General features: G+C 42.2%; 1 protein-coding gene across 3 annotated transcripts in view; it reads right to left on the bottom strand.

The window, feature by feature from the left end:
- The window catches only part of ABCA5 (ATP binding cassette subfamily A member 5), a 73,009-nt gene extending 61,380 nt beyond the window's left edge, over positions 1-11,629 (bottom strand). Inside the window, exon 1 of one of the 3 annotated variants that reach the window (XM_025436505.3) lies at positions 11,471-11,629. The gene's annotated coding sequence lies outside the window, so the exon portion shown is untranslated. Of the gene's footprint in view, positions 1-1,699; positions 1,793-11,168; positions 11,336-11,470 lie in introns of those variants that run through there. The other 2 variants (XM_025436506.3, XM_025436507.3) reach the window with 2 other exon arrangements.
- Between the last annotated feature and the right edge of the window lie 7,655 nt (positions 11,630-19,284).

Here is a 19,284-nt window from a genome sequence, read left to right as displayed (position 1 = left end):
AAAAGAATACTTCTAGGTACACACACATACACCCAAAAGAATACTTCTAGGTATATACACCAAAAAACTGAAAACAGGGAATCAAACAAGTGTCTGCTCAGGCAGGTTCATTGCAGCACTATTCATAATTGCCAAAGATAGAAACAGTCCAAATTTCCATAAGCAGATGAATAGATAAACAAATTGCAACATACACACACGCACACAGAATTAAATATTATTCAGCCATAAAAATGCATAAAGTACTGATATATGCTATAAGGATGAAACTCCAAATCATTATGCTTAATGAAAGAAGCCAGATGCAAAGATCAAATATTATGTGATTCTATTTATATGAAATTTCCAGAATATATAAAGCCATAGAAATGAGATGGAGGCTAGTGCTTGCACAGACTGAGGAGAGGATACAGAAAAACTGCTTAAGGAGTAAGGGTAATTTTACTTTGAAGTGAAGGAAACAAATTTCACTTTTTTTTTTTTTTTTTTTTTAACAGTATGATGTAGGGGCACCTGGGTGGCTCAGTTGGTTAAGTGTCTGAATTCAGCTCAGGTCAGGATCTCCAGATTGAGCTCCAAGGCTGGCTCCTTGCTCAATGGAGAGTCTACTTGCCCCTCTGTCCCTCCTTTAACTCATGTTCTCTCTCAAATAAATAAAATCTTAAAACAAAAACAAAAATAGTATGCCCTAAATCATTGTCACAGGTCCAGTATCCCTTATCAAGACTATCTTTACCCTTGAAAGTCCTTGGAGCTCTTTCTGCCGGTGGACCTCTGCTGGAGCTATCTCAATTTTTCAGAGGTTATATTAAACTCAATAGAAGTGGCCAGAGTCTAAACTGCAATCTCTGTGGTCTTTATTCCAGTTTGCTTATCTCCGTAATCTAGACTCTACACACCAAAGGGTATTGAGGGCAGCTTGAAAAAAACAAGGGAGGGATCCCTGGGTGGTGCAGCGGTTTAGCGCCTGCCTTTGGCCCAGGGCGCGATCCTGGAGACCCAGGATCGAATCCCACGTCGGCTCCCGGTGCATGGAGCCTGTTTCTCCCTCTGCCTGTGTCTCTGCCTCTCTCTCTCTCTCTCTCTGTGACTATCATAATTAAATAAAAATTAAAACAAAAACAAAAACAAAAAACAAGGGAGCCTGAGTGGGTTAGTGGTTGAGCATCTGCCTTCAGCTCAGTTCATGATCCCCAGGTACTGGGATGGAGTCCCTCATAAGGCTCTCCACAGGAAGCCTGCTTCTCCCTCTGCCTATGTCTCTGTCTCTCTTTCTCTGTCTCTCATGAATAAATAAATAAAATCTTAAAAGCAAGCAAGCAAACAAAAAAGTCCTGTTAGGCCATCTTCTAGAACATTAATTGTTGCCTTGTATATAAACCTATTTGATGAGGGCCACTGGTGTGACTTCCCTCCAGAACAAGAACAATCCATTCCAATCTGGCTAACCATCTCATACCTATATAAAAAAAAAAAAAAAAAAAAAAAAGCAGGCAACTTTTAAGAAGCAGCTTGTCTTACCCAAAAGTAAGTATAAATTAAGTTTGGATTAAATAAGTATCCTCTTTATGTGCACAAAGAGAGATTTTTTTAAACAACAGAATTATAGACAACTTTTACTTTCTCTGTGCTTTTTTCTATTTTATCAATTCTCCTATTAATATGTGTTACTTATGTACTAAAAAAATTATAGCAGCACCTGGCTTGCTCAGTCAGAAAAACACAGTTGCTCAGTCATGCAACTCTTGATCTCAAGATTGGTAGTTCAAGCCCATGGTGGGTATAGAGGTTACTTAAAAAGAAAAAAGAAAAAATAAATTTTAATTACACAATTAGACATACTGTAAAATATATTAAATAAGTAAATTAAAAACAGCAGAACTAATAAAGCAGTCAAGAATGGAAGATACGTTGAAAATAAATTCTCCCAACAGCCTCATTCATATTATATCAGATTCTGTAAAGAACTGATGATAATCATCTCTAGGCCAAAAAAGGAACAAAGAAAAAAGAAAAATTACACTCATTCAAGGATGATTTACTACAACACAAGAGAAACATTAACCAGTACAGCAAGAACATTCTCATTATCTGCCCAAACACATTGATTTAGTGGGTACCAATAAATTATTCATTCAAATTGAATGCTGCATGCTTAAGTCTTCATTTTCAGAAAATAGGCCCCTCATAAAGGTGCTTATGGACTCATAAATGTTCTTCCTCCTTGAGAACTACTTCCTGAACTCAGGGTTTTATGTTTAACAGGCTTATCCAAAGTTCATCAATACTTGTACCCACTCCACCACTAGTCAGGGCTTTTTACAGCAAAATTAACTTTTAACCTCTGATATGGTAAACAAAGGCAGAGTGAAGTGCAGATAAAATTAAATGTCCTCATAACCCACAGCCCACTGACAAATAACGAGACAGGCAGAGCATAAGTTCCTCCAGGAAGCTCCCAACTGTCTTAATCTTAATGCCATGCTAGAGAGGAAAAACTATCTCAGTTAATAGCCAGTCCTCCACCATCCTGTGGGTCTTCTTTAGCATATGAAAATCCTTCTGAATCTTCCCCATCTTTACTTCCCCAACCCCAAAGTATATCCCTCTCACAATCCCAAAAGCAGCAGCTCTTCCTGCCCTCAGGTCTTATCCCCATACTTTGATAAAACCATCTTTTTGCACCAAAGACGTCTCTAGAGTTCTTTCTTGGCTGTTGGCTCTGGATCCCAACACTACTCCAAAAACATCACCCTCCACCCTCTCACCATGGCAAGAGACAGACAAACCATTGTCATCACCACCTACCACCACCTCTAAGGCTACCCCTGATTTATATCAATTAAATTTTCTCCTGGTAGTATGAAATTTTTAACCAAGAGATCAGGAGACTGGGAGTCATGTCAACAGTTCATTAATGGAAACATTTAAGAAAGTAAACTCAGGGGTGCCTGGTTGCTCAGTGGGAAGAGCAAGCCAGTCTGAATTTGAGCTCCATGTTGGGCATAGAGCTTACTTTAAAAAAAAAAAGTTCATGCACTCTTGGTCCTAAACTTTCCCCTATAGTAGGTTATCTCCTGTGCCCAAAACTTGTTTTTTCTTCCTTAGATTATGTGAAATGCCCTTTATCCACTCAATATATTTTATTTTCACATAAGCTAGTGAGAATCAGATTCTGTTTCTCACAACTAAAAACACTTAACTAATATATCAGTATAATGTGTTCTTAACTCCATGGTTAGAGTATTCATTAAGGACAACAGTGATTTTCAAAGTAAGCACAGTAAGGGGAATGTTAAAAACCTGTTCACTCCCCTCCCTACTAAGTAAAGAATTCCACTGATACCATTTGGAATGCCTAGGGGCAGATAAAAAAGTTAAGAACCACTAAATTCTTTAAGTTGCTTTAAAATAATATTAATAGGGAAATGTTTCTATAGAAGATAACACACTGTGACTAATCAAAGAAGTCACTTTGGTGTCCATTCAATTCTGTTTCATGTCCTTTCCTCCAAAGCACAAAATCCCTTCATAAGCAAAAGATGCTTTCATGCTGTTTTCCTTCTGCTCCTAAGCTCCCTATTCTTTAGGCAGATTTTTCTGTCTTCATCCTTTTCCTTAGTCAGATGGTCCTATATTGCATTTTATCCAGGTCTCTCATAGAATACTTCCTACTTATTGGCTAGATAATCTCATCAATCTGAGGCTGAGTTGATCCATCATCATCTGTCACCCCTCTCCACCAAAAAGGATTCAAAATCAACACAAACATAAATGGAGCTAGCAGCTGTTTTAATATTCACAAAAAAGGAAATACTGCATCTATATATGATACTTTTAAAATATTTCTATTTTGAATTAAAATAATACCTTTTTAAGAAGAGGTTAACTTACCAGGTAAAATCCCAAATTAACCGCTTCATCTATGTCTAGAAGAGTAGGTGTCTGTATTTAAACTGAGGCAGTGAAAGCCTGTAGATGGCTGCTGATTTTCAGCAGGCTGGCACTATTCTCCACCCCAGCACACACAGTGAAAAAACAATAGGCTATCATAAATCCAAGCAACATCTTCAGACATGCCGAAAGAAACTGGAATCAGTAAACATTCACACCAAAACAAATACCAGGGGGAGACACCGAAGTCAACAACCCCAAAAACTAATAATGTTAATATAAGCGTGTGACCTCTGGAGGTAAACCAATTAAACACGAATCCAGCCTCTGCCACTTACTAGTTTTGAGACTTTGGGCAAGTTATTTAATTTTTCTATGTTCGCTCATTTGTCAATGAAATAATAATAGTATTCACTTGCTTGGCTTACTAGAATGACTAAAAGAATTAATATACGTAAATAAAAACTAATATATGAAAATGGTGTCTGTTATGGCAAGTAATTATACACTTTGAGACCTATTGTATATAAAATCAGTATAACTAATATCTTCAAAAAGACAACAAAGAATATCATATTCATGAAACAAAAACAAAGCAATTAAGAAAAAACCTACCTATAGAACCTGGAAATGAAACAGACTCATAGAAAAAAATTCTCAGTAGATGGGGCAAACAGCCCCACAAACAAATCAGTAAGAAAGAGCACTGAAGAAATCTCCCAGAATGGATGAATGGTAAAAGTGAGAAAAGCCAAAAACGATTAAGAAATGTGTTAAGAAATCATATAAATGGATCACATGACTAACCGTAGAAAGCAAGATGGAGTCACTTATGTCATGCAAGGGCCTGTGTCAAACAATATCATGATCAATTAAGGGTACTGACTGCAGCTACGGGGTATCACCAAGATCAGCACTCACTGACAACACTCCAGAACGGCTAACAAGCAGAAGCAGAGGAGGTCTGTGAAGGTCCAAGAATGATTAAATCCCTTTAAAAAGGGAGGATTTTTGCAGCAAACTGTCAAATTCTTCAGATGACCCCTTACGTCTGACCACTTAAAAAGGCAGCTGCTACCAAAGGTTCTGTCTGACCGATCTCCAAATGGAATCGAGAACCTTCAATGCTCAAACACAGTAAGCATTAAGTGCAGAGAGCTGACCCAGAGAGGACCAATGCCTTATCTCAACTGTGAGCCTACATATTGACTTCATGTTTGGTTCTTTGTTAACTTCCTACCCTCTGTGAATTGTCTTATGTTCTGCTTTGTGCTCTGAGTAAGAAGCCAAGTTAATCACATGGTAAAATGTCACTGAGTGTGGGATCCTGTAACCACTTTATATAACGTTAACCTTGCTTTATGACTGACTAAAGCAGACATTGTGGAAAGACCCAACTTGTGTGTGCACCTTCAGAGCTTGCTCATGACACTGACCTAAACAAAGTAATGTTTCTTATGTTCACAAGCTCTAGTCTAATCATGTGAAAATGTTAAATTTCAGTAACCTTGAACCTCTATTTATGCAACTTATTAAAACATCTTAAAAAAAGAAAATCCAATTGGCTGTTTCCTTCGTGACATGAAACAACCGGTTTAGCTGTTTTAAAAAAATGAAACATTCTTAACATTGATTTTTCATAAACTTTTTAGCTTAATGTTCATCTGAACAGTACTTTCAAAGCTAAGGACGGGTTTTTGTAAACAGACACAACAGTGAACCTATTTGTCCTCCTTAACCCCACAACCACAGTTTCCAAGCAGGCCCAAATGAAATGGGCCATGGGGATAAATCAGGCATGTCTGCTCTGCATAATAATACGAGGTACTAACTCTACTGTAAAAGATTCCTCGCAAACTATGGGTGTTTAGGAAAATATTTTGCTTCCTCTTTCAGTGCCCAAACCATATTGGCTCTGCGAATGTCTGCCCTTTGGGAAGAAGAGAGAAACAAAAAAGAATAAGAAAAGGGTGCCTGTGACTCATCCTGGTAGGGTAATCACAAAAGTCCCTTCTTCTCACCCTCATTCTCCACTCTTCTGCAGAGTTTTTTTTTTTTTAATTTTTTTAAATTTATTTATGATAGGCACACAGTGAGAGAGAGAGAGGCAGAGACACAGGCAGAGGGAGAGGGAGAAGCAGGCTCCATGCACCGGGAGCCCGATGTGGGATTCGATCCCGGGTCTCCAGGATCGCGCCCTGGGCCAAAGGCAAGCGCCAAATCGCTGCGCCACCCAGGGATCCCCTGCAGAGTCTTGAATGGGAAATTAGAGTGCAGGAAAGATGTGGAAAAGGAGCACTTTCTATACTGAAGCCAAAGATAAAGATGTATCTCAAATGAGACCAACTCCTATAGGTAGGTGAATGAGGTTTCCTGAAAGAAGGGTGGTTTAAGCAGAGGTGATATGAAAGTGATGCTTTGACAGAAACATACAACTGAAAACAAGGCTGCAAAGTTAGAAATGAAGCGTGGCCAGCAAGGGGAGATCTGTGAAGAGTTAATTTATCAGGTGCCTTCTCTTGAGCCATAAGAAAAGCCCTATTTAGCAGAAGGCTCAAAATGTCTTCTTTATTTATTTTTTTTAAGATTTTACTTATTCATGAGAGACAGAGAGAGAGAGAGAGAGAGAGGCAGAGACACAGGCAGAGGGAGAAGCAGGCTCCATGCAGGGAGCCTGATGGTGGGACTCGATCCCGAGTCTCCAGGATCACGCCCTGGGTTGAAGGCAGCACTAAACTGCTAAGCCACCAGGGCTGCCCTAAATGTCTCCTTTTTGCACTATAATTCTCATTAATTATCTCAAACTTTATAGCTCTATAAAGGCACTCAAAAGAATAAAAGGAAAAGGCAAGAAAGGATGTTTAGCCAGCCCCACATTTGACACAGTAAGTGGGAACAGGATCACACAAACACCTCAGAGTTCACTCACTAGTGATGGAGTTCATGAAAGCCATGGCAGAGCTGGAAATGGTGGAGAGGACCACATAACATCAAAAGGAGCTTTGTGAGTAGACAACACATAGGACTTTCTCTTTTGCAGCATATACTAGAAGACGATCCTTGAAAGCACAAGCTAACAACTGAAATACAATAAAACTTCCACTGGCATGTTTTTAACAAATCACATGTTTTGGAAAACATAATACCTGATATAGTTCCAAGACAAAGACTTAACAGTCTAGTATCTTTAACACTGTCTAACAAAGCCAATTCTTCACTACTAAAAACAGTGACTACAACACAGAAATAAGAGTATACAATTATATTTAAACATTTTAAAAGTTACTTTCCATTGCTCCATAGCATACCTGGGGAATGCATTAAGGTTGGAGCTTTTATTTATTTTTTTAAAGATTTTATTTTATTTATTCATGATAGACACACAAGGAGAGACAGAGGCAGAGACACAGGCAGAGGGAGAAACAGGCTCCATGCAGGGAGCCTGATGTGGGACTTGATCCCGGGACTCTAAGATCATGCCTTGGGCTGCCAGTGGCGCCACTGGGGCTGCCCGTTGCAGAGCTTTTAAATAATAATTAGGTAAGTTTTAAACATCCAGTATCACTAAAGGTATAATCAAATATTTAACTTGCCTAGATAAAAACAATACATACTCAATCTATAAATTGCAAGAAAATTCAAAGCCAACTAAAGCCCATCTCTCTTTTCTAAGGTATTGATAATTGACTTAAAGACTAAAAGTGATATAATCCAGTATTCAATATCAAATATTCATTAGTTTATTTTAAAAATCTTGATTACATTATACCCACTGTGAAATATATTCTACCCTTCTCAAAGCAATAAAAAATGTTCATGACTGTTAGAAATAGTTAGAAATTATTTGAAATGTATTAGTTTTACTTCTGAGAGAAATGAATCAAGATTATATCCTATAAAAGAAAGAAACTGAGTCATCCTGGTAAGAGATGTGGTCTGTCACCTTTTTAGCAAGCTTCTAAGATTTTTGGAAAGGCTCTTTACTGAAAATGTTCCCTATCTCTAACAGATGAGTGTCAGAGGTTACTCCTAGTCCTCCAAGCAGAGATGATTATCACTACTTTCTTATGGATATCACATCCATATCCAATAAATAACTGCAGTTTTCATACTGTGTCTTCATCATTATTTTACATCTTAATCTTGGGCTTGACCACGAGATCCTTAACCAAAAAGACTGCTTTATCTTTGCTTCTCCACCACCAATAGTAATATAACCAATATCCTCTGACTGCAAATTCCTTCACCAGAGTTTGCTAAGAGTCTATATATATATATATATATATATATATATATATATATATATATAATTTTTTTTTTTCCTTAGAGTCCTTATAGATGAAAGGTCTGCCAACTACCATGAAGGAGGTAGGACCTAAGTCCAGGGTGGAGCCTGTTTTGTACAGCCCATGAGTTAAAAGTGTTTTTCACATTATTAAATGGCTGTGGGAAAGGGGGATCAAAGACTATTTGTGACATGTAAAAATTACATAAAATTCAAATTTCATGATATAAATAAAGTGCTATTCGAACATAGCTGTGCTCACTCAGGACTGTATTGTCCACGACTGCTTTTGTGCTACAATGGCAGAGTTAATTGATACAGAGACCATATGGTCCACAAAACCTAAAATATTTGCTACCTGGCTCTTTACAGAAAGTTTGCTGACCCCGTTATAGATTAAAGGAGGGAGAAGGAAGAAAAGTGGCACATTCATTTTAACCTTAAGAAATTTATACATCCAACATAATAGGGAAAAATAGACGATGACTTTGCAGATAGATAAAATTTAATATAATGTAGTTAAGTTCAACTGGAGAAAAAATGGAATGGAAATTTCAGGCAGAGAGAAAAGAATAGGAAAGCTAGAATCCTAAAAGGGGCTGAGGCATGGGCAAAGTGAACTGGGGCAAAGGGGGCAGATGTATGTTCTAGATGACACTGTAAAGACAGGCACTGGAGATGGGTTGTAAAATATCTAGTAGGCAAAATTTGATTAGACACTATTTTGTGCAGCTATATACAGCACCCTGTATTTCCTCTACCTTGTTTTTCATACCCTAAGAATAATTGTTTAATTGCCTGGCAATCATATAGTTCATTCGTCCATTCATTCCCCCAATCCCCAAACCTCGACCCACTGCTACCAGCAACAGCACACTCAAATGAAAACCTTTGATTCCTACTTCATTGAAAAAAACTGAAGCAATCAGAAGAAATTTCCAAATGTCCCACTATCCTTCTTATCTCTCTACCTACAATTATGCCTAATATTTTAACAATATACCATCTGGGTAACCTGATGACCGTTTTTGCTAAAAATCTGAACCATAAAAGCTTTCAACAAAATCTGGTACTTAAAGTTTATTTTTTGGAAGAAGAGATTAAGAATATATTTGGCTGGGGGATCCCTGGGTGGCGCAGCGGTTTGGCGCCTGCCTTTGGCCCGGGGCGCGATCCTGGAGACCCGGGATCGAATCCCACGTCGGGCTTCCGGTGCATGGGGCCTGCTTCTCCCTCTGCCTGTGTCTCTGCCTCTCTCACGCTCTCTCACTGTGTGCCTATCATAAATAAATAAAAAATTTAAAAAAAAAAAAAAAAAAAAAAGGAATATATTTGGCTGGGACACCTGGGTGGCTCAGCGGTTGAGTGTCTGCCTTTGGCTCAGGCCGTGATCCTGAGCTCCTGGGATCGAGTCCCACCCTGGGCTCCCTGCGAGGAGCCTGCTTCTCCCTCTGCCTGTGTCTCTGCCTTTCTCTCTCTGTGTGTCTCTCATGCATAAATAAATAACATCTTTAAAAAATATATTTAAAAAAATAATATATTTGGCTGATGACTTGAAAGAAAGTCCTGCCAAATTACTTCACCAGTTTCTTAAGTAATAAAAGCCCTTTAAAATTTAGCTTAACAGGGTAAATCATAAATACTCTCTTCTTATGTTTTAAAATCTACTGAAAGTAATGCAATAATTAAAAAAAAAATACCGTCAACATGATTCAACCTGAATTTTAGGACCATTTTGCTGTTGTTGAATGGGAAAACAGTGCAATGGTACCCACATAACCAGGCATCCCATCCCTTTTCTTACATAGAATAGGTTCCTAAAAGCTTGAGCTTATCACCATTTTAATCGAATTAATTCGGGTGCTGGCAAAGATTATGATTTAGTAGACTATCAACAAAATTATTTTATATGATCATCCTCTCCACTAACCCACGGGCAGAGATTATCAAAACTGTATTTTTCTTGGTACTCTTCCCACACAGTATCTGGAATACAAGAGACATTCAAACAATGTCTTGTAAAATGTGAATAAAGCTGCTCTGACCCTGACTGTTAAGAATTCCTTATCCCAAACCCTGTTTAAAGGGAAACAGACTCGAACAAGCACATAGTCAGGGATTACTGCCTTTTTCAGTTTGATCTCAACCCAAACAATCCCAGGAGCCTGAACTACCTATGTTCTCTGAAGATACCCCTTCTAACGCTCTCCTGGGCAGACACAAAATACGGCAGCGGAGAGAAGCCCTGGGGGCGGGGGTGCTCAGCGGTTGAGCATGTATCTGCCTTCGGCCCAGGGCGTGATCCGAGGACCTGGGATCGAGTCCCCCATCGGGCTCCCTGCATGGAGCCCGCTTCTCCCTCTGCCTGTGTCTCTGCCCCCCTCTCTCTCTCTCAGTGTCTCTCATGAATAAATAAAATCTTAAAAAAAAAAAAAAATACGGCTGCGGGTAAAGCCAGCAGCAGAATGGAGCGTCAGTCAGGCATCCCTGGGCTGGAATCCCCATCCCGCCTTTTTGTTAGCTGAGCCCCTCGTAGGTGCCTTAGCCTCTCCGTGACCCATTTTCCACCTGCGCCCGAGCTCACCGGGTGGCAGCGTCAGGATCAGGTGAGGTACCTGGGCGCCCGGCTCAGAGTCGGGGGGGGGCAGCACATCTCCCCTCCCCGCCGGGCCCTTCGGAACGTCCTCCCCAATGCACGCGTCCACCTACATCCTTTCAGGCTTCATTTGTTCCAAAAGGCGCACGTTAGGGCACTTGGGGGGCGGGGGCTCAGGGCGCGACCCCGCGGCCGGGACGAGGCCCGCGCCACACGCGCCCCGGGGAGCCCGCTTCCACGTCCGCCGGCGTCTCTCAGGAATACACACGACACGTTAGCTCGGAGCACAGCAGCCCCCGCCCGCCCCGGGCTGCCGGCGCCGCCAACCCGGACCCCGGACCCCGGACCCGGCTCCCCGCTGCCCGACCCGCTTTCGGGGATCTTTTCGCTAACCTTTTTCACGCCCCAGCTCTTGCCCGCGTTTGAGGAATCGGGGCATTTCCCCTCAAACCGTGTGTGGCGAGACCCGCGCGCCCTCCTGTCACCCAAACTCTCCTCACACGCAGGGAAGAGCGCCCCGGGCCGCGACCCGAGGTCGGGGGGGCGGGGGGCGCCCGGAGGGAAACGTCCTCGCACAGCCCCGCCCGCCCCGCGAGGCCGCCCGCGCGCGACCCCCGCCCCGCCGCCCCCTCGGCGCCCCCCGCCCGCAGGGGCGGCGCCGCTGCCCTCCAACCCCCGCCCCGCTCCGGGATCACCTCAGGGCCGAGCCGCAGCGCGGTCAGGCCGGGACGCGCTCCGCCTGGGGAGACGCTCCGCGCGGGTGACGGAGCTCGGCGACCCGAGAGTGTGCGTGTGCGTGTGTGAGAGGGCGCGGCCCCGCGCGTGCGCGCCCCCGCCGGCCGGCCCGGGGCGCCCCAGAGCCGCAGCGCCCGCAGCGCGCCTGCCCGGGGAGCGCGCAGCGTCCGGGGCCGCGCTCCGCCCCCTGCCGCACGCACCTGGGGGCGGGGCTCCGGGGGCGGGGCTCCGAGGGGGCGGGGCGCTGGGGACGCGCGCGTCCGGCGCACGCTGAGGGGCCAACGCGCCTGCGAAGCCGGCGCACCTGGGGGCGGGGCTCTGGGGGGGCGGGGCTCCGAGGGGCGGGGCGCTGGGGACGCGCGCGCTCCCGGCGCACGCTGAGGGGCCCACGCGCCCGCGAGCCCGGCGCACCTGGGGGCGGGGCTCTGGGGGGCGGGGCTCCGGGGGCGGGGCTCCGAGGGGCGGGGCGCTGGGGACGCGCGCGCTCCCGGCGCACGCTGAGGGGCCCACGCGCCCTCGAGGCCGGCGCACCTGGGGGCGGGGCTCCGAGGGGGGCGGGGCTCCGAGGGGGCGGGGCGAGCGGGGGCGCGCTGAGGCCGCCCCCTCCCCCTCCCCCCCGCGCGCGCCCGGCCGCAGAGCCGGGGTGCCCGTACCCCAGCCAGGCCCTGGAGCCCGGCATCCGCAAGGTCCCCGGGGGCACAGGCAAAAACCACCGGCCTGAAGTCAGGGGCTCGGGGTTGAGTCCACGCTGCGGCCTCCTAGCGTGTGACCTTGACCCGCCTCTCCCGTGGCGCCTAGGTTTAGGAGCCCTTTCTTGCCTGTTGGCCGGGCTTTGAGTGGTCCTCTCCCGGGACTGCATTTAGATTCTCTCCGCTGCCCCTGCAGCGCCTGGGTCGCAGCGTCCTCATTCTCCCCCACCTGCTACCTCGCTCCCGCATCAGACACCGACCTGAGACATCTGGAAGCTGAGGATGCTTTTAGTTTCTGAAGTGTCCCCAGGAGAGCCTGGGAATGTGGCGGATCCTGAATTTTCCAAATGGCCTGACACACAGGCATCTGTGGCAGATTCTAAACCGCACTTATTTTTGCTAAAAATATAAACCGATGTTTTGAATTTTATTGCCCAAAGTGGCCTAAATGGTAGCCAGAAGTTATTATAAAGGAAAGAAAAGCTCAAAGTTAGCGTTACAGATTTTCCTCTCCAGATGTCTGTATGGTCACATTTCCTGCACAGTTCTTTACTTTGGGGAATTTAACTGTTTAAAGACTTTTTTAAAAATTCCGTTAATCCTGTGTACATCATGTTTTTTTACATATCTTTGTTTTTTCTGCTTCTCAAATCTAAACCAAATCTCTCCAACTGTCACTGCTAAATTCTACAAAAAAAAAAAAGAAAAGAAAAATCAAGGTATCGGGTTTTATTTATCCTACCGAATATGGATTAAGTGAGAAATTCAAAGAGGTTTAGCAGAATCTGTAATGATTAAAATCTGGCAGTTGATGTGCAGCGAGGGGGAAATAGAATGTCCTAGAAACTATGCAGGAAAACTGAAGCAGGCAGGTAATAAAAACTATTCAACCATGTATTTTTCCTCTTTTGAAATATCTAGGACATGTTACAAATTCAAAAGAATGAATTCCCAATGGCCTAGGATTTGTGGGCAAGTACACGGATGGAGGTCAAAGATAAATAAACTTGGTAAAAATGTGTAACTGAAACACGTAGTCACCTCAATGCTGCAGTTGTACTTCTCACTATTGGCCTCAACCTGCTCTGATTTCAAGAAGTCTCCTCAATCTTTTCTATGACTATGCAAGGCATTTGCTTCCTAAGCTTATTTCTTATAAGATTCTCCGTTATTCATTCTGTCTGCTGGTGCTTCTACTCGTTTCAAGACCAAAACCCAGTTCTCTGAAACTCGTTCCCTCCGCCCATCAAAATGGTCCCACTTTCATTGCAATTGCACACATGTTCTCGTCTTGTTCACATCATTTTACTTAGGTACAGTCTCTTCAATTAAACTGCATATCTCTAGGATCAAGAGTTTTTTTCTTATATCAGTTTGAATTTCCAGGTCTTCTGCATCATACTGTGTGGTACATGTTGTTGATAACTAAGGATGAAAAAGCACATGTACAAGAGTATGCAAATATTATTGTCAGTATACCCCCACAAGATATCACCACTCACTCAACAAAATCTACCTAACACAAGGAAGAGAAGATAATAAATTCTTCTTATGGGATGGATCATAAAACTATATGGTTTGGGGAATTATATAGAGAGAACACTAAGACATTGAAATAAAAAGACTGTTACGGAAAAATATATTGACCATAACATATTTCACTGTGCTTCTGAGCCAGCTATTTATCAGTTTTTGTGTACCTTGTAAACAATTTAGCCACATAAATCTCAATCTAAATTTCCATAGTTACCAGGTCCCAGTACTAAAGCAGCTACAGGGAAGATGTTCCTTTTTGAGCCTCTGTATCTAGGAAATAGCAAACAAGCCAAACTGCTTGGTTGTCATGACGGCAACTCGAATCCCCATATCTCATTAATAGATTTTTAGACATATAAATCACAGGGGAATACATAGATCATAGAAGTCATAGACTGAGACTTAAACAAGTTGCCTAGCTGAACAAAATAAATGGTGACCAGAATTTTGACAGTATTTAATGTAGAAAAAGAAACTTACGCTTGCTACCCTTTTCCTGATGTCACATTAGGACATTATCTTACATGATCATCAATACACTGAAAATGAGATATACCAGTTTTAAATTATTACTATTAAGCCCTCTTTATAATTTCTTGTTTTTAAACATTTACCATTTCTCCAAGTTAAAAAGAAAGTGCCAAGAGAAGGGATGTGGTTTCTAAATTCAGGGTTTAAGTTAGGTATAATTTAGAAGAGTTTCAAATTAGAATCTTTTTCTAGAATAAGGCCAGACAAATAAAGAAACACAGCCTTGAGTGACAACGTAGAAAGACAATCTTGGCGTCTTCAGCAATAGAATTCCAAACTACCATCTCAAATGTGGCTCAGATTGTTATTAAATAGCTTAGGGAAATGATGAATTAATGATCAGTGGAAGGTTGGAGATGAAAACGACTTTGAAAGGTAGTTTTAGGGGCACTTGGGTGGTTCAATGAGTTGTGCATCTGCCTTCTGTTCAGGTCATGATCTCAGAGTCCTGGGATGGAGCCCTACATCGGGCTCCCTGCTCGGTGGAGAGTCTGCTTCTTCCTCTCCCTCTGGTCCCCCACGCAACTCACATGCTCTCCCTGCTCTCTCTCAAGTAAATAAATAAATAATATTTAAAAAAAAATAAAGGTACTTTCAATTTGTTTATGATAGTTTTAGTTTTATTACAGGAAAATTAGTCAAGGAGATTAATATGTAAAGAATACCTAGCCAAATTTGTTATTTAAAAAACTCAACCAACCCACAGTATGTATCCAGTGCCTGGTATTCTTGCTTAGCAAGAACCCCAGCTTTGCCGGTTTAAAAATAAAGGTAAAGAAATCAACATTAGGGACACCTGGGTGGCTCAGTGGTTGAGCTTCTGCCGTTGCCTCAGGGCATGATCCGGGGTCCTGGGATTGAGTCCCACATCGAGTCCCTACGGGAAGCCTGCTTCTCCCTCTGCCTACCTCTCTGCCTCTCTCTGTGTCTCTCATGAATAAATAAATAAAATCTTTAAAAAAATCAACAATTATCCTGAGAGACAACAAAATAAATAATTAAAGAGCATCAAATGGAAAGTGATACTTGTTGCACCGCAAACTATAAAGTGCTGAAGAGACATTGAGGGCTTGGAGTTACCTGCTACCTTCAATGGAAAAGGTGGGAAGATAGGCTTAACCAGCATGCAGTATAAGAGAGGGTGCAGAGATACAAGCCTGTGGAGGTCTTTATAAACACAGAAATAACTTATTTACGTAAGAGAATAATGTAAAGGCTAAAAAAGGAGATTTGACTCGATCTGTGTGTTTTTTCTTCAGTAAGGAAAATGGACTTTAAGGAGGTAAAAGTGAAACAAAATAGAGAACTGAAACTCGAGAGAGGTGAAGGGATAGTGATCAAGCACCTATCTGTTTCAAATAAGTTCATGTTTCCAGGCACAAATTACATCCCACAGCTGTTTACAGGTAACCTAAGACGCACAACTGGTAAGTTCAGAGAAGCTGTAAAAAATGAAAAGAGACAATAGATCACCTGCTTTCAGAAACTGCTTTAAAGATAGACACTAAAAGCTCTAGAACAGAAAAGCAAAACTCCAGAGCTCATAGTTAAATATATTTTGTGAACATTTAGAAGAGAGTTCAGTGGTCACTAAGAACCAGACCAAGCTAAGTTATACTGTATTTCTTTTTTTATTTGATTTTTGGGTTAAAATGGGAATTGTATAGTCATGATAGAAATTAACTTCAGGAAAGCATTTAATCCAGTCTTTCATGATAGTTGTGTAGATGAGACTCCAAAATAATGGCTTGATGTAATTCTAACTAGGTAAACTCGAAGTTGGGTAATCATAGCCAAAATTCTGTTCTGAAGAAAGAACCAGGAAACAAAATTATATTAATAACTTGAATTCTATGCTAAAAGATAAAGATAACATTTAACAGGAATATATGAAAGTCTCTACTTTGGTTTAAATTGAAAAATTAGGGGATTCCTGGGTGGCTCAGCGGTTTAGCGCTTGCCTTCAGCCCAGAGTGTGATCCTGGAGTCCTGGGATCGAGTTCCACATCAGGCTCCCTGCATGGAGCCTGCTTCTCCCTCTGCCTGTGTCTCTGCCTCTCTCTCTGTGTCTCTCATGAATAAATAAATAAAATCTTAAAAAAAATAAATTGAAAAATTAAGGCACATGGGAAGTACAAAATAAGATTCTGGTTCAGCCATGGGAAAATCATCAAGAGATCTTTTTGTCTGCCAAAATCAGTGTGGGTTAATAATCTATGTCAGATAGCTTGCAGCGATGCTTCTAACATTTCCATTTGAAAACACTGTGCTCACAAACCTGCCACTTCCTTTCATCCTTGGGGGATCCCTTTCTCGATATTCCCTTTAGAATTCACTCTCCCTCTGGAACAGACAGAATAAGGCCTCCGGTCTGCCAAAGATGTGTACATCCTGACCCCTGGAACCTGAAACCTATATTACTTTACATAGAAAAAGAAGATTAGGTTTGCTAAACAGCTGACCTTGAAATAGGGAGATTATCCTGGATCATCCAGGTGGACCCAGTATAATCACCAGGGTCTTCAAAAGTAGAAGAGGGAAGCAGAAGAACAGATGAGAGTGAGGACTCCACCCACCAGCGCTGGCTTTGAGGCTGGATGAAAGAATGCGGGTGGCCTCTAGAAGCTGGAAAAGGGGAGGACACCCTGAGGACCTCCAGAAAGAAATGCAGTCCTGCCAACACCTTGATTTTTATCGCAGAGCGAACGCTGTGTTCTAACGTACAGAACCACAAAATAATACATTTATATTGTTTTAAGACACTAAGTTTGTGGTGATTTGTTACAGCAGCAATAAAAAAATAATACACCTCTTACAACTTGGTTTCATTCTCTGCCGCATAGCCCTTTTATTATTAGCATCCAAATGTCCATTCTTTTCTTTTCTCCACCTAAGAAACATAATACCATAGAAAGGACAATGAATTATTATTTAGATGTTGTGAATTCAAAAACTTAAGGACTCAAGTGACTCCATAGTCATCTATGCATAGATAGCCTATATGATCACTAGTTTTCCAACTCGTAAAATAGGATAAATAATATCTGCCATCTTTGGGTAGCTTCAATGAGTTTTCGAAATGAGGTGACTGAAATGATAAAAGCCAACTATTAAGCACATAATACGTGCTACATGCTGCTGTATATGCCTCACATGTAGTCTTTTATTCGATCACTACAATGCCACTGTGAGCTATGGACTATTATTTTCCTCCCACCAAGGCAGAGAGAAGTATTTTGGTTTTGGTATTGTTTTTAAAGATTTTATTTATTTATTCGAAAGAGAGAGAGAGGCAGAGACATTAGGCAGAGGAAGGAGAAGCAGGGTCCACGCAGGGATCCCAATGTGGGACTCAATCCCAGGACTCCAGGATCATGCCCTAGACGCTCAACCACCGAGCCATTCAGGTGTCCTGAGAGAAATATTTTGAAAGTTATAAAATATCAGAGATTACAAAAAAAATGGACATCATGGAGGGACTTGATATACAATAAAGAAGAAAGTTTTTTTCTACTAGTAATATTCCTTTAAAAAATGTCTTTTTCATTTAAGCTTTATTGATATCAACTCTCAATATTTGTTCCTTACACAGTTATTCTCTTAATTAATCTGCCCATTCAATCTGGAAGTTATATTTGGGAATGCCTCTTATATGTCAGGTGCAAATGAAACAGGCATGGGACAAGGAGTTGGTAAGGATTTTAAAAATTGTAAAGAGGGCTATAGATAAGAATGGGTGTGACAGTACACGGTGGTCAGTAGCACCACAGGCATGGGTGTCAGTAGGAGGAGGTAAGTGATTCACCTAATACAGACCTGAGAGGTGAAGGAACATTGTCCAAAGGGAGTTAGGTTAGGGTCCGAAGGGTGAATAGGGGTTCAGCAAAACTCTGATAGAATACTGTAACCTGTGGTATTTCAGCCTCTTACCCACTCACACTGAGTTTCTTATTCTCTACTCTCTCTGCGACTCAGAGGGATCTTGCCTAAAGGTTCATTCCTAAATACAATTTGATGTCAAGTCTCTGATGTGAAATTTTCACGTTTCATACTGAATATGATCTTGGTATCTAATCCATTTGTATCTGATCTCACATTCTCTTAATCCGATGATCAACCAGTACTGTCTTAGACCACTTTATTTCCTTACCCAATCAGAATTTGGCCCAATTTTATTAGTTAATCATAATATAAATAGGGGGCACCTGGGTGGCTCAGTGGTTGAGCATCTGCCTTTGGCTCAGGTCGTGATCCCAGGGTCCTGGGATTGAGTCCTGCATCAGGATCCCCACAGGGAGTCGGCTTCTCCCCCGCTCCCTCCCTCCCTCCCTCCCTCCCTCCCTCCCTCCCTCCCTCCCTCTACCTATATCTCTGCCTCTCTCTCTGTGTCTCTCATGAATAAATAAATAAAATCTTATCTAAAAATAATATAAATAACAAGTGAAAAATGAACAGGTGTTTCTATAGAGGAATTGTGATTACCTGTGATTACCTGTTGTTGCCACTAGATGACGCCCGTAAGCCTGAGAGACAAACAGGCTGGTTCAGTCTCTCCTCCCTTCCTGGGAACTAGAGAAAGTAACCAATCAGAGGATTGGGACATGGGAAAGAAGAAACTGCCCGAACTAAATTTTAAGTGATCCTGGTTCTCAAATGTTTCCTTAAAAAATAAACCCAACATCATTCTTTCCTTTTGGATAAATGGGACAGTAAGAAATTTAAAATTTAGTTACCTGTACATACCTTTCCTATCTTGAACCACCCTGTCCCCATTCATGCTTTATTTCTATTTCTTTTATTTTTACTTTCTTCTTTAAAATATTTGTTTCTTTGGGGATGCCTGAGTGGCTCAGTGGTTGAGCTCCTGCCTTTGGCTCAGGGTGTGATCCTGGAGACCCGGGATTGAGACCCACATCAGTCCCTGCAGTCCCTGCAGGGAGAGGGAGCCTGCTTCTCCCTCTGCCTGTGTCTCTGCCTCTCTCTCTCTCTGTGTGTCTCTCATGAATAAATAAATAAAA

Source organism: Canis lupus, chromosome 9 (assembly GCF_003254725.2).
Source record: "Canis lupus dingo isolate Sandy chromosome 9, ASM325472v2, whole genome shotgun sequence".
NCBI lineage: Eukaryota > Metazoa > Chordata > Mammalia > Carnivora > Canidae > Canis > Canis lupus.
Note: the sequence above shows the minus strand (reverse complement) of the source record. Positions and strands in the feature narration are given on the sequence as shown.